At 43.4% G+C, this 12,270-nt stretch overlaps 1 protein-coding gene across 1 annotated transcript in view; it reads left to right on the top strand.

Moving 5' to 3' along the window:
• Positions 1-9,905: 9,905 nt before the first annotated feature.
• man1a1 (mannosidase, alpha, class 1A, member 1) overlaps positions 9,906-12,270 on the top strand; it is a 124,470-nt gene continuing 122,105 nt past the window's right edge. The window contains exon 1 of the mRNA XM_079180227.1: positions 9,906-9,990. The gene's annotated coding sequence lies outside the window, so the exon portion shown is untranslated. The remainder of the gene's footprint in view (positions 9,991-12,270) is intronic.

Genomic DNA, 12,270 nt, shown 5'->3' with positions numbered 1-12,270 from the left:
TGTAACATGGGAGAGCCATTGAAACAGAGCTCTTATAGAAGCAGCCCACCATGCAGAGGAGATCTGCATGCGGCTAGCTGTGCAGGCCGCTGAGGGAAGCTCGCCTAATCTACTCTCTATGGGAAGTGGCAGTCACATGGTTCAGTCACTGTTTCAGAGCTCGGAAGGAAAAAAAGGATTCCTGCCATTCTCCTTTGTTCTTTCATTGTCATTTGCACTTCATCGTCAGCGCTGGCTTTACCCCCCTCGTACGTAGAGTTCTCATCCCGCAGAGCGGAGCTCCATAAAACTGATGAGAACGACACTTCCACTTAGCACGGAAGATTTATTCCAACCAAATCTTTCAAAGACTTCCTTATCAGGGTTTTTCCCTTTCCATTCGAGGGAAAGACTGAGGCTGGGGAAGCGGAAAATCTCACCACAGAAAAAGTAAGGTCACTTATATATAGAATTTGCCTTAAAGCGACTCGCTTATAAGTAAACCCAATTTATCTGCTTGAATCACACACACACACTGAGGCTGGAACAGGGCTCTAATGCTGCCTCTCATTGAAACATTTCTTTGGTCAGCGTAAATCCTGGTGTGACAAATCCAAATGGAGTGTGTGTGTGTGTGTGTCCTGTGAAGAAATGCTTCTCTGTGGTGAGAAAACAAACAAACCAAATCCCATTGAATGACGAGAGGTTCCCAATGTTTGCATTGTTAGCGGTTGCGAGATGATGAACAGGATATAGGAAAGAAAAACATTTATGAGACACAGTTGTTTCATTGAGAAGGGATCTATTAGAAGACAAGAACAATATTAATTGAGGTTGGAGGTTAGAAAAATACTTTTGTGAGAACTACCTGTTGCAAAGCAACAGCAAGGCAATATAAGAACAGAGCCAACAGTGAGTTTGAACTGAAGCAAGACAAACTCAGGTAAAGGTTTAAGATAAAACAGTGGATGAAGCAATGAATAAATAACATTTCAATTGTCTTCTAAATACTACTAATATATAAAAAAAAGAATCATAGAAACAGAAACCAAATGTGAACTGCATTCAGTAAGAGCTATGTAGACAGATAGCTCTAATAAAGCAGAAGCTTCTGAGCCTCACACTTTTTGAAAGCAACAAACAGATATTAAAAAGATGCCGATAGAATCTAGCTACGAAATGAAAGTTCAGTTTATTGCTCATCTGCATCGGAAGCTCAGATTACAACACATACACTCACACACACAGGGAGAGTGACGCCATTGCTCCGCTATACCTTTACAGCAAATAGTTGTTGCTGTAGCTGCTATATTAATGTTCTAAATTGTAATATATAGCTCATTTAAGGAGTCACGCTCCAAAACCACTGAGCTGGAAACCAGTATAAGACTCAGACGGCTCAGCAGGCTGTTACCAAACTCAATGTAATGTTGTGTGCAATTATCCAATATGGCAGTTTTAAATCGCACCGATCTGCCTCATGGTCTCAAATATTGGTGTCCGGTTGGTCCAATGGACTATTTTTTCCCCCTTTTCTTCTTTCTGTTGAAATGCAACTAAATAAACAGGAATTTTCAATACATCGTATTTTTTTAATAGAATTTCAGGACACTATAGGCTTAAATGAAATGAATGTTTGATTCACACCACCGCAGAAATGGATTATCCTCCCTGTTAAGTGAAAGTAAAATTCCCATCTCGGGGCTTTCACTGTGAATGTGTTCCACTGTTGAAGATGTGCTCGCTCGCTGTCATGGCCTTCGACTGTAAAATGATTCAGAAGTAGCCCCAGGACAAGATTTGCGATAGAGTACATTTTACAAATGACAGGAAAATAGAGAGGAGGTATCCCTGAAGCCCAGGCAGGACTCAATGTTCCACAACACTCTTGTTTGATTGTCAAGGACTGCTCAACTCTCAACCTGCTGCTCACACAGCTGCGGTTTTCGCACCTCTTCCCCCTTGGAGAGACACCTGTTCAAAACTTCCACTTCCTGCAACCTGGATGACTTTTGCAACCTATTGTTCGGGACACAGAGCTCCTCTGCTTCAGCAATAAACAAAAATGTCATATTTCACCAAAACATTTTCCAGTGCTCAGAAAGCTAAGACGTTGACTGATGGCTGAAGATGGTTGTGTTCTCTTGCAGAAAGATTTCATTGGCCAATATTAATCTTCCCTAAAACCCCTGAACTCACATGTCAAGACCGTGTATTAGTATGGACATCATGCTTTCTGCCAGGAAATGTCAATGAGATATGAAATGGGTAGAATCCGGACAGCTGCTCAAAGCTTAGCCGGATCCCGCTGAAGGTGATATGTGCTCCGTCTGCGATTGGAGGGGAGATTCTTGTTGGAGCTTTCCACGGCTCAACCAGGATTAATGGGACAGGTCCCATCCTTCCTCCGACAGCTACAAAGAGTTGTATATGACTGGGCTTTGATCGATATGAGGTCGAGAAGGCTGATAGTGGTGGTTTGATGCTGCTGAAAGCCAACATTCGTCATATCCTCAAAGCTGCACTAATATATTTTTTTGTATTAACAATGAATCAAAGGACTATGAGTAATGAGAAACATGTCGCTTCCACTGGAAAAAAAAAAAGAAAAACATGACTTCAACTCGATGGTAATGTTGCTCCGTATCTGTTGGACGAGTAAATAAGCAAGTTTTTGCAAATAATTTCATCAAACTAAAAAGTCATTATGTGTCAATGTCAAGTGGCCTAAGAAATCTGTTGTTGCAGGTTCAACGCCTTGATCAAATGGCATAAAAATCCTGTTTTAAATGCTGTTTTCTGCCAATGCACTTGACACATAAATGTGTTTTATAGCAACTGTTATTGTTATGTTCAACCTATGAGGCGGCACTGTGTCCATGTTTTCTTTACAGCTTGTTGCACTGTACCTATGGTCAAATAACGCTTCATCACTTTTAAGCATCACAATAGTAAACTGTATTATCCAGAATGTTTTAAAAGGAAAAAAAACAAACAGATGATGGCATCAAAATGATAAATACAAGAGCACCTGAAGTACATAAGCATTTCTGCATGTTCCTTTATGATAATTGAGTGCATACTTCAAATACAAATAACCAGATCAAAGCTCACTTTGCTGTGTGTTCAGATTTTCTTCCTTCCTTTTAGGAAAACAGATGTTGTTTCTATATTTTTGTCTTCTTCCCTAGACATGAAATCCCAACAGGACAATTATGTGAATAGGATCAGAGTCAGTGAGTAGGTTCAGGGATAACAGAGTTTACAGCAGCTATAGCTAGCATGGCCCCAGCAATTAATATAGAATATGTGTCATCTTATTTTTTTTTGTTCTAATCCTCATCCTTCTTGAACAAAAGAGAACGTGTAAAGATAAAAAAGCAGTCAAAGGATCAAAAAGTATGACTCTGGCCCAAAGTGTTAATAAAAGTCTGAATACTGGCCCCTTGTTATTTTGTTGCAGTAATGGTCCCCCCCTTTCTTTCGGCCTCCTGCAGCTCGAAATTAACATATTTTTCTTGCTTTTATTAAAGAATTTCAAAATAATTTGATTTCTGCCAGGAACGAGGGGAATGGATTGCAGGGGAGCAGCTACAAGTCTCAACCCAATTAGTGACCTCGTTCACTGAGCACATCTCGCCCCCCCCCCCCCCCCTCCTTCTCCTCCGCTCTTCATCACACTTTCTATTCACTACCACCCTTCATACCCCTCCGCCCTCTTATCCCCTTCCTTTCTTCTCCGCTGGACTTTCTATTCTTCCACTTCTCTCATCTCTCCTGTTTTCTCTCCTTTTCTCTCTCTGCACAAATGAGTCAATTTTGCCCCGGGGATGAGACGACGGTGGTTAAATCAGATAGGGGGCGAGGTTATATTTGGACTGTGGCGCAAGAGAGAGAGAGAGAGAGGAAGAGAGAGAAGCATCAAACAGCTGGGTGATGACTGCATGGCCTATTTTACATCAGCAAATTGGCTGAAAGTGGATTCCCAGGGCACATTGAGCTGACAATATTAGCAATATTAGTTTAATAAAAATCTCTCTAATTACCATTTACACACATAATAATAACAGTGAAGTGCGATGATGAGATTGTGGGAAAACACTGGAGATTGATCTGTGACCTTCAGCCAGAATTATCAATTTAATGATAGTAAACAATTTGTGCTTTTGCCCCTCAAAAGACCCCAAACTCATTACTCCCATCGGTTGACACTGTTTGCTGTGATTTAGACGACAGCTCATCTATCAAGGCAGAGATCGGAGCCAATAAAGCACTGTTTAAGTCAACGACCTAAATAATCATGTATGAGTGTCACGGTATTTTTATTTTTGGCCTGCTGTTTGTGAGGGATGAAAACGGTTCAGTTCTTCTTTTAGCATGTTGTTCCTTCACTCTTTCTGTTTTTCTTCCCCTGAAGTGTCACCTGGAAACCACAACATCAGCTCGCTAAACTTCCATGATTCAGACTTACGTAACAATGTGCGGTGCGTTGAGTCACTGAGAAAATAAGTGCCAGGAGGGACCGTGGCGGACTTGGCGAAACTCAAACCACCCCAGTTTTGAGCTGCATCTGAGACCACTTCTCTGGACTGAGACCAGATTCAACAGCAGCTCTCACCCTCCGGTAAGTGTACCAAACTCTGCCTCATGTGTTTAAATACTGTCAAGGGTTTAGTTAGGATCAACAGATAACGCTGAAGTACTGTGTTACATGCAATGAACCATTCATAACATGGTGAAGAGAAATACTTAGAATAAATGAGGTGATTATGTGTCGTGAAATCACAGAGAATAAGCACCACGGTCTACTTACCTTTTTTGCCTCTTTTAGCTCGTTGTTTTGGTTCCATTATTGCATATTTCGCTCCCATCCACGTTATATACAAAAGCAGCCGACTGGAAACGTTAGCAACTAGCTGGTGAAGAGATACAAACACCTTACAGCTAAAGGGTCAGATGTGTACTTGGTGGAAACCAAAACAGTGCTATAAGAAGAGTGAATATTGGACTTATATTCATTAATATGACTTCAAAGAGCCGGCAGTTCCTCTGCACCCTGGTGGCCAAAAAATGGATTAATCCAGCTTTAAATTGCCTTGTCGTTGTTGGAAGGTGCCTACGAATAAAGTTGCTTTGACTTTAACCACATGATATATTTCAGACTTCATTTAGTTGTCTGGTATATTACTTCTACAGATAACTGCCCTCCATACAAAGTACATAACATCACATCTAGATATTGATATTACAGCACCGCTATTATGGAGTTTGAAAGCCGATTTTTCTTCTTTCGATCTACAACATTAGTTATAACCATGGGGTTTTAGAGTAATCAAAGAGCCAGCACTTCTTCTTCTGTCTGCGGCTGCCGTCCTGCACCGACAATTCATCAATCGCACGGGGAGGACAGAGGAGGCAGACGGACACACAGTTGCTACCGCGGAGCAGAATTCATTGCAACTCGATGAGAACGACATCTTGTTTGCTGCCGCGCTTTGAAGGCGTTGTGTGTTTATCTGCTTCCAACAGCCCCCATCCAAAGTATCTTATGAATTTAAGATCAACCACACATTATGTATACGAGGAAGTTCTCACTTTCAGAAGAGTTGCATTAGTATGGATGATGACTGATACTTACCTGGGACTGCTGACATCGGTAGATTTAGTGGAGTATTTGCCTTCGGGGTTGGCACACCGTCAAAAAAGTCCACTGTCCTACTTTTAATTGCTACATAAAGTCTGGCGCAGACAGTTTTTCTCGGTACGTTAAAGGACGAGTACAACAAAAAAAACACAACTCTTCATTCCTGAAATAACTTGATTTAAGATCTAACAGCATCGGAGGATACAAAGGGGACTTTTTCTTTGACTGAGCCTCAAAAGTGGGATTACCCTTCCGCTACCTCTCTACAGGTTTTACCAGCTTCACGACAAAGAATTATTTATTCCTCCACACCAAGTAAACCACCACACCACTGGGGGACATGCCGTTTCTTTTGATGCACACATTACCAACACCTGCTCAGGTTGACGACAAATCCCTCTGAAAGAAGCCAACTTTGATGAAATGACGCAGGAAAGAACGTTGTTGTCACAAACTGTTTCCAACGAGAGACACATAGTTCAATATTGAGATGCCACACATTTCCTCCGAGGTTTCATTTTCCGCGTGAATCGCAGAGTGAGAAAGTAATCACACGGCTGCGTGTCATCATTTAGACTTGTTGTCATCCCGGAATTACAATTTCAATATGGCTGCACGCATCTGTCATCCCCAGATTAGACTTTCCATCACCGCGGCTCTCCTCCAGCAGGTGAAGTAAAGGTGAAGTACATTATGTAACTAACAAAGCTTTCAGTCTGAATTGTTTTTCTGCCTGTCACGTCAGTGATTTGTGCAGCCCTGGTCCACTATTTGCCATAAACTAATTGGTCAGCGATGAACGGTATATATACGTGTAGATGCTCAACAAAAAGGCTCAACAGCCAACAAAATAAGTTTTCCACGTTCAACTCACAGCGGGAACATGATGTATTCAGTTTGAAAACAGGGGCACGCACTCATCAGTATCTGTAATAGCACAGAACTGTGCAAGATTGATTTTTTTCTTCTTCCCCCTTCTCTAGTATTAGTGAAGTAATTCCAACCTCTATTTAAGTATAAATTGCATGTTTCATGCGTATAACTGACTGGTTCCTCACACCGTTATTAGTCACCAACTGAGACAATCACAATGATTGCCATTTGTCTCTCGCACTCGCACACAGACTAGCAGATATCATGGATCTCATCAGTAAGGCTTACGTGATGCATTCACTCATGCGTGCATGTGCAAGTGCGTTGAGGGTTAGTTTTTTTTTTGTCCATTTGTTAATTCCATGAATAATAATAAGCACCCTGCACAAAGTAATAGATGACATTTTCAATGCTAGTCAACTGTGTATTGTGAGGTCGGAGCAGCTTGCCACACCTCCGCATGAGTGAGTCCAAGGTTTGTTTCTTTAGAATTGTGAGTAAGCCATTCATTTGACATACAGTATGTGAGTTATGAAGACGTGGCGATGAATATGATAACTCTGCTGTATCCCACACGGTTTAGTGGTGTATCCACTAGTGCTGTACCCCCCCCCCCCCCCCCCCCCCCCCCCCCAACACCCCCTGATTCTTTCATGTGACCAGACACATGACTTGGTCAGATGGTAAGCTGATGAGGAATGTCGCGGCTAAAGCCACAGTTAAGTGTCTCTCCTCGCTCACAATGTTTTACTTTCTGTCAACAAATCCCCGTAAAAAAAGGACTGAAGCCAACAACGTGTTATTATGTAAGCATTATTATGTCTCTCAATACTTTCCTGCCAGTCAATGGATTGCAGCCCCAAGCCTATTATTTCCTGAAGGTATAATTATAAAAAAAAACTGGTCACAAATACATACACTGTGGTTAATAGCTTAACGTTACTCAAACAGGAGCTAATGAATTTGCATTTGTTGGGGACTATTTTCAGCCGTGAATGTGGTGTGCTACAAACTGGAAAGTAGTTGTATGTGGGATAGACTCAAAATAAACTACAATGGCCATGTTCGGTCCATCAAGGGATGGAAATGTCGGCTGGTCCACCACTTTGGTCCAGACTGAAAAATCTAAATAACTATGACATTTATTGCCATGAAATTTGGTTCAAACGTCCATGGTCCCAGTGGAGGAATCCCAATCCCTGACTCCCTGACCGTGAGGTTGACATTTGTGGTTATGAGTAGTTCGTCTGTACACATATTGGATGGCCTGCCATGAAATGTGGTCAGACGTTCATGCTCCCCAGAGGATGATTTCCCGTGACTTTCCATCAAGCGCCATCCCCGGGTCGAAATTTAAAATGGACCAATACTTTGGGTTGAGAGCAAAATCCTGCAAAATAATGATAGTCCTAGCAGCTCCGAAGCTTTACTTTGAATTTAGCAGTTACGGGAGAATTATTCAACTAATTCACTGAAGGAAACGTAGTAATACTACAGTATAAAAATACTCCATTACAAGTAAAAGTCCTGCATTCAAAATTGCGCTTAAGTAAAAGTATTAGCTGCAAAAAATGTTAAAGTATACCAAAAGTAAAAGCACTCATAATGCAGAGTTGCTCCTGTCAGTGTTATACTGTTATATTATTGGATCATATAACAGTATACCGCCGCTACTCCTTCGCATCGAAAGGAGTCAGCTGAGGTGGTTCGGGCATCTGATTAGGATGCCTCCTGGACGCCTCCCACTGGAGGTTCTCCAGGCACGTCCAACTGGGAGGAGACCCCGGGGAAGACCCAGAACACGCTGGAGGGATTATATCTCCCAGCTGGCCTGGGAACGCCTCGGGATCCCCCAGTATGAGCTGGAAAATGTTGCGGGCGAGAGGGAAGTCTGGGTCAGCCTGCTTGGCCTGCTGCCACCGCGACCCGACCCCGGATAAGCGGAGGAAAATGGATGGATGGATGGATTATTGGATCATATTATTTATGTGCGCTGGAAACCAGTGTGATGCAAATTTCTGGTTGGTCTACAAAAATACGTCATCCCTGCATTGATCATATTTCATAAACAGGTATCTATGTATTGTTTGTAAAACATTCATTTGAAAGCTAGTGACTGTAAGTAAAAGTTCAATATTTTCTTCCAAACTGCAGTGGAGTAGAGGTATAAACTGGCATAAAATAGAAATACTCAAGTAAAGCAAGAAATACTCAAGTAATTCAAACCTGCTGCCTACTTAAGTCCAGCACTTTGGGAAGGCCTACTACGTTGTAGTTTCTTGCTTTCCACAGCTGGCTTATAGGGATAATTAGCTAATTTGAGCATGTTATCATGAAAAATTGAGAAGGTGAACATGGAAAACATTACTCCTGGTAAACATCTGCATGTTTACAGAACCGCTAGACTTTTCATCGTGTTCGTTTATATTTTGTACAAGGATGCAGCTCCATGTAAGAGGAAAAGGCAAAAAGCGGCTAATTAGTAAGATCACTTCACTGTTGCTTTTTTCATGTTTTTGACAAAAAATAAATAAAAAATCTTTAAAAATTGTAACTTTGTCCAAACTCATAAGTGTTGTGCACCTTCCTGATGTGCGGTTAGTGGAGCATGCAGCTGTAACCGCGGCTGTCAGAGACTTTATACCCGGCCGCTGGGAGGCCACGCCCCCGGGTTTTCCCACCACTCACAGGGCAGAAAGTGATTAGCTCATCGCGGCTGTCAGTCACGCCTATCCAGCGTTGCTTCCTGTGTGAGCCAGTGGACTCGGTCTGTCTGCAGAGAGTCTCCGGTATGGGCAGGCGCCTCACTCCTCAACTTTTTACCGGAGATTTCACCACAGTTGCGTCCCAAGTGACACGGTTTATATCACCTGAAAATGGATTTCTGAATGGAATAACCCGAAAGTGAGTCCGACGTGAGTGTATTTGACCGTTTGAATTTATTTTTTTCCCGTTGTTCGAGTTGTTGAAGGAAGAGGGGGAAAATGCCAGTCGCAACTCTTTTGCCTTTTACCGCGACCCCGAATAGGAAGTCTGCCAGCCCGACCTCTTTCAGGTTGACGGAGAAATTCATTTTGTTATTAGTGTTTAGCGCTTTTATAACCCTGTGTTTCGGGGCCATTTTCTTCCTGCCGGACTCGTCCAAGCTGCTCAGCGGAGTTTTCTTTCATTCCTCCGCGGTGGAGACCAACACCCGCACCGGTCCGGACAGCGGAGACCCGGGTTCGGCTGGAAGCGACGACAGGGTCCTGGCCAAAATCCGAAAAGACCACGAAAAAGCTCTGCTGGAGGCCAAGGATACTCTACAAAAACGGCCCGACGAGATAAAACAAGACATTTTGAACGAGAAGGAGAAAGTTAAAAAGGAGGGTGCGGGTCAAGGTGGGAACGATGTGAATACTTTACCTTTCGTTGAGTATCACCGCCCGCCCGGGGCGACCGGACACGAGCCCCAGGACCCCGAGACCAAGGAGAGACGGAATAAGATCAAAGAGGTAAGGATCTGTTGAGCTCACGCGCTGTTCGTTGTGTGCAGGAAAAACGTCCCGCCAGACTCTCCCCAAAAATCAGGCATTTTTACATTTTCCACCGGCTTTATGGCAGTTGATAGACATGTTAAAACATGACTCAACAGCTTACACACTCGTCCATATCCCCTTTACAATTCGGCGCATGTATAGCACACCAAGGAGCACTAACGGGAATAAAATGTGAACTTTTACATAATGTTCCGCTTGTTATCTCCAAAGTCCTCTCCGCCGATACAACGCTACCTCGCGGACAGCGGTGGCAATGAGTGGACACCAAGTATACAACTTGTGTTTGTACCGACTAAACGCTGACCATAGCGGGTCACTTATAGTAGCCGAAATGTGCAAAAACATGTAGTCGTGTTCAGCTGAAGGTCTTATGTCATGTTGTGATTTCTACCTACACCTGCCGGTGGATTTGACACATTGATTTCACGGCTTTGTCAAAGGAATTTGGCGTGGCGGTTTTTTTCCCCCTTTTCTTTCCACGAAATCCCACGAGTTCCTGCGGGGAAAACGGGAGGAATGCGTGCAGGATCCACCGCCCTCTCCTCCGGGCTGCTGTACCGGTCTTTCAAGTTTCAGGTGTCGGGGAAATAAACGGGGCTGGTTTCAAAACCTGCTCTGATCAGATCACTACGGGAGAAACAGGGGGCCGATCGTGGACACCTTTTAGCTTCTCACAGATCTCAATCAATGACTTGGGTTCAAAGGGAACTCCACAGTTGGTAACCTTAAGACCTGGTATTATAAGATAACCTGCGAATGCATGCTTCTTTTGAAGGCCTGACCAACTATTTTTATGAGTACAGTACTAATTGGAGTCATACTTCCGCCTCATATTTACAGAGATGGTGTCGCAGTGACCCTGTAGGCCAGTCTCACTTTTATTCAATAGCCTGTGTGCCCCCTGATGTCCTATCATTCCACTCCAGTGAAAGCCAAATTGAAGCCTGCAGCAGGGTGGAAAAACACAACAGGTAGCATGTCCTGCGTTATTGTGATGCCTCACTGCACAGTGTGTGTGTGGGGGTGTGGGTGGGGGTGTGGGTGGGGGTGAACAGCCCAGCGGTGAGGTCCCAGAGGTGGTTTCGAAGTGGCTGCAGAAGGGTGTTCACGCTTGCTGCATGATCTGTGGCATTATGATCTCTAGATGGAGATGGCATTAATATCTTAATTGTTATTTGAGAGAGAAAAAATAAAAAGGAGTTTCCCCCCACGGCGCTTCTGGGAGAGCAGTTTGCGGGGATCTGCTCGGTGAGGTGATTTCCATTTACTCATTCAGGTGGTTAAGTGCCGGACTCGCGTAGAGGGCCGTTGAGTGAGTGAGCAGATAAGGGTTTTGTGGTCCTGACTGAGCACACGTGGCTGCTGTCTGACATTCAGATGGACTGATATTTGCCTTTCATTGCAAATCATTTGAAAATGAGATACCTGCAGGTCGGCATGGCCCAGAGCTGATATGAAGGTGGAAATGACTTCCCTGAACAGCCTCTGTGGGGGCCGTGCTGAATACTGACAAAATGAAATGCATGATGTATTTATAGACATGCTGCTCAGGTGTCTCTGGCTGTAAAACGCTGTCCCGAAAAAAACCCTTAAAAGAGCATCGCTTGTGTTTGGTATTAAAGATGCACACTTGGAAGTGCTGACGGGGCACGTTACTGACCTTAAGATGTCACCTGACACTGAAAGGTCATGCTGTCAACCGCGTGGACGCGGTATTAAAGACATGTCAACGAGAGGGGCCATACGAAGCAGGAAGTACAGTTTACAGATAGTGTGAGTGCTCCGGGCCAACTGTTTGTCGTCTCATGGGCTATACCACTGATCTAATGTAGTCGGTTATCTTAGCGACAGTGGTACAAACGCACAATCCAGGTATGAGGACTTAAGCATTCATTTAAATAGACTTTCTTCTGAGTCCTTAAAGTGGAATAAAATGGCATTATTTCTGTCTTTAATCTGACCTAAACTCTAGCATAACCCCTAATCCCAAATGTCTTCCCTCCCAGCTCTCTGTTCTACGTTCAAATGTGAACTTTGCATCTTTGCCAACAACAACAACAACAACAGTGAGCTGGGAGAAAAGTCAACACAGCCTCGTCCCTGTTGGAAAAGCTGTTTTGAAGATTTCTGGTTTCGTTGAGGCAGCAGGCTGTTTATAAAGTGCAGTGGAAACTCAGATTGTCTCGCTCCGGGCTGTTATTTTAAAAATGGCCAAATATTAAATCCATTTAAATC

This window comes from Pholis gunnellus, assembly GCF_910591455.1.
Source record: "Pholis gunnellus genome assembly, chromosome: 19".
Classification (NCBI taxonomy): domain Eukaryota; kingdom Metazoa; phylum Chordata; class Actinopteri; order Perciformes; family Pholidae; genus Pholis; species Pholis gunnellus.
This window is presented reverse-complemented; position numbering and strand designations above follow the sequence as displayed.